Here is a 4,280-nt window from a genome sequence, read left to right on the forward strand (position 1 = left end):
TCCGGGGTGTATTGTGTGGCTGCCTAGTGTTTGCTCGGTCCGTGTCTCCTGTCGCTGTGTGTGGCTGATTGGTGCTGAGGTGAGGAAGCTGGGATGTGGACACCTACTGATCATTGGCTGGAAATTACTATAGAAACATGAGGAGCACTCGGGAGGGGGATGGCTCAGGGCTTTCTGCTGGGAAATAGCTATGGGAAGCTGCGTCTTAACCTTTTTCGCCGTGCTTTACACTTGTTATTATTTTTGTTCGTGCACATGACGGACCGTTTCGAAAGACTCGTCATATTTAAGGATGCGTCTACTAATAGGGATTTCGCGGTTCGTGAGGGGGGGAAACTTGTCAAATTAATTAGAGTAGAGGCGTTGAGTGATTAAGATAAAATGCTCCAACAGGGGATTTTTTCTCGCGGCAGAACGACAGCCATAATTACAGGGACCTGCGTGCACGACCGCGGGGATTCATCATTATTATAAATCCTCCCCGATAGCCACGGACGTCAGCACACTGGAGGCGAGATCACACTAGCTTGCCTTGTATTTATCATGTCAACGCGTGGCACACAAATAGATTCATGCACTGAATTTTGAAATTTGTCCATGAAGTTTTGTGTGAAGGAGTCTTTTTTTTAGCACAGTTTGGGAATTGATTGATTATAGCCGAGTGTTCATTCACATTTTGTCAGTTGTTGAATTTATGTAAAATTGTTTACATATAGCCTGTAGAAAAGTATGTGGATGTGCTGGAAGTCCAAATGTCCATGGATCCGTCTAGAATCAATTCTGCACAGCACAGTGTCAGTTTCTCTCTCAGCAATGATTGGCATTTTAAATGTACCAGCTCTAGCACTGAGTATTAGCCTAACTATTATGACTGTGATGTAAGTCCATTGAGTGAGTTATTACTGCCAAAACAGTGAAACACAGCCCATACAGTTTCCCTACTCCACTATACTATACACATAGTATAGTGGAGTAGGGAAAAGGCAACTATCAAGAAATAAAACATTTAGTTTAAAAAAAAAAAGTTCAATCAGTGAAAAGGCATTTAATAAGACCGCCATTAAAACGTTGATTTTTTCCCCACAGCAGCCAGATGCAGCCACATTAGCAGAAAGATGACTTTATGCATCATATCTATACGGGCCCATTATTATATAATTTAATTGTATGTGTGTGTGGAGAGGCAGGTTTGCCCTGGTATCAAACTTGGATATTATATCCAGAAGACTGTTCTCAGACCTATGAATGCATTAAAACCAGTTTTCAAGTTGTCAATCTGACATGGGTGAAATAACGCTTTATAGGCCCAAATGATCCTAAATTGCTTGCAGCATCCTTAAAACTGCAGTGGTTGCGGTGGTAGTGGTGGTGGGGTGGCATCTAGGAAGCATGCAACATCCTTGCACATACCACCAGAAGCCCATTGGCACTGATTAAGTTAGCTAACATGTAAATTTTGGCAATAGTTGTTTGCAAATTTGTGCTGTGAAAGCTTTTCTTGAAATTTGTCAGGGTGGTTGTAGTAACCAGACCTAAATTGACTTTGTGCCATGCTCCATTGGGCATTTTTTTACGATTATTGCATCCAGATGGGCATAGACTTCAGGTTAATTTTCAAACCACTGGACCAGCCTTTAACAAATTTGTTCTGACCACAATATGACCACGTATCTTCCCTAATTTCTTCACCACCAGTGGTACAAGATGAATAATTCTACACATTCTTCTTGTTTGGGGCCTCAGGCTTCGCCTCGTCATGTTTGCTAACCACTCTGCATCGGTTAGTAAAGTTTTGTTTAAGTGACCTGTCACTGCCAGAACTACATTTCAAAACATCATCACATTTAGCCATCCTCACTGCTTGTTGATTGGTGGGCCCCTCAGCATGACCAATTGTTTCATCTATGAAAAAGCATTTAAAGACAGTGACATTTGAGCTGAAAGCCTGGCCTGATCTGCTTACACAACTACATAGCAAATGTAGGCTGGATGACTATCGTGGGAATGAAAAGTTTATCCATCCTTAACATGACCATACAACAATAACATAAATTTGAAGGTGATGCCAAAACGAGTTGCATGAGTGCTAGACCTTAGACATTCCTCTCATCAAAGATCTCACCATAAATTTACTTAGGGTTGTAACGTAAATTGGGGCTCGTCATGGGATCATCAAATTTTAGATTTCAGTTTTTTTTATTGGATTCATGCAGTGGTGAGTAAAATTAGTTAGTCAGTTTTTTTTCTTTTGCTCTCTTATATATTTGTCTTTTTGAGTTTGAAGGTAGCTCTGGGTGGGGGGTAGGAACTTGTGAAGTCAGTGTTTAAAGCCGCCTCAAGCCTGGTAAGCCTTTCAAGACTACAGATCTAGGAAGTGTGTAAAGAGGTTCTGATTCTTCATTCAAACTTTTAACACACATGTGACAATGGATATCCGCTGCACACCTGGCTGCTGACTCTAGATGGGTCACTGTGATGGGTAACGTTGAGTAAAGGGGAGATTGTGCTGCATGTATGGGAGCAGGGGGTGGCTTTTGTTCTCCCCAGAGGTACAGTATGTAGCATAGTAAGGGCATGCATCACCCAGCAAACACACGATGTTTGGGGAACGTTCCCTAAAGGTTCGCTGAAGGTCACACAAAAAAAACCTTTAGATGACGTTCTGAGGACATCCTCTAAAGGTATTGTTTTGTGTAGCCTTCAGCGAACATTCCTGGAATGTCATCTTACAGCTGTTTTGTTCAATCGTCAGCAAACCTTTAGGGAACATCCCTTCACAGCTTTATTAACGATACATTTTTTATCCTTTATGGAACGTGCCCTTGAGGTCTTAATGCTTATTTTTGTCCAACCATAAAACCACCTTTAGTGAACGTTCCCTGAAGGATTTATTAAGGTCGCATTTTTGTATCATATATAATCATCAGTGGAGTCTGAGGTGTAGGCTAGGTCTGTCATCATATCATAAAGGAGTTGATTAACTGAACGATAAACTTCTTTTAGTTCGACCCATAGACAGTAAAGGTTTGACCAAATATAAGCTACTTTTAGCTTTGCGTCTCTGGTTCAACCACGGGTTCAATAAAGCACCGGAGCTGTGTTCGGATTTAGAAGCATCTTTCATGTTAAGGTTACAACACATCGTAATTTAGCTTTTTTTGATTAGTTCCCAGCATGCATTGCAAGTCAGTTGCCTCATTTATCGAGGGGGCAAACATTCGGAGAGCGAGCCCCTATGGACGGCTATGAGGCTAGAAGTCAACCACTTGAAGTTAGCATTCCATTGATCCCCATTAATTTTGGTGTGACTTTGACATCAAATAATATTACATCTGAAGCGTTTTAAGCCTTTATATGAACCTTTTCTATTTTCAGAGAAATACAAAATTGGCTGGTGTCATAACCTCATAATTCACTTTATGGCTAAGTAATAAACATTTCTTTCTGAAAACAATGCTAAAATGATGCAATGGGCATGCGACTTTGCGTCGCACAGGAGATAAGTAAACGTATTCTCTGGATAAGAAACTCGAAGGCAGTCTGAGGGAAAGTTTGCGAGTAAGATATTTAGGAAAGCATCGATGAAAAAACAAAACAATTAAGTGATGTTTTGTTGGGTTGGCACTACGTTAGAACAAATCATCACCAGAAGCTGCACTCGAACTCGGACCACTCTGCACATTGTCAATTTTCTTAGCACAGCTACCAGACAACTTTCAGTCCGTTGCGTAACGTCACAAGTTTCTTACTCGCCTGGACTGAGGATGCGCAGAACCAAAGTCGACCAACAGGAAAAGGGGCTCAAGTTGACTTCACTTGCCTCTATCGAAGTCTATGGGGTGGCTCTGTCCATTTATTTTACTGTCTATGTCATTTATAGGCCTATTATTGTTAGTTTTAAAATAATATGGTTGCCTACTCTTGCTGATGTTTTGAACAATAAAATGATGGGATATGCCCATTAAAATGGTTTAGTTAAGCTAGTTTGTTGTGAAGAAAGACACAGTAAATGTGAAACTACTAGGTCTAACTTGGTATAAATATCCAGCCGATTATTTAATTAATTATCTTGGTGGAGGATGCGGCTATCGTGAATGAAAGTTTGGCAGATGATAGCACGAGGTAAGCACATGCGGTCACATACAAACAATAGTATAAATAATGATAATGAATGAATAATAATTAGATCATATGCAGGGAGGATAGCCTCTCTCCCGCCTTAAGCTGATATAGCCTATTTCCCAAATCAAAGCATTCTAACGTGCCCACCTAGTCTAGCA

Source organism: Alosa pseudoharengus, unplaced genomic scaffold, assembly GCF_046254945.1.
Source record: "Alosa pseudoharengus isolate Yale_2024_CS ecotype anadromous, Long Island Sound unplaced genomic scaffold, YU_APseudo_1.1 YU_APseudo_1.1_scf_2, whole genome shotgun sequence".
Lineage (NCBI taxonomy): Eukaryota > Metazoa > Chordata > Actinopteri > Clupeiformes > Clupeidae > Alosa > Alosa pseudoharengus.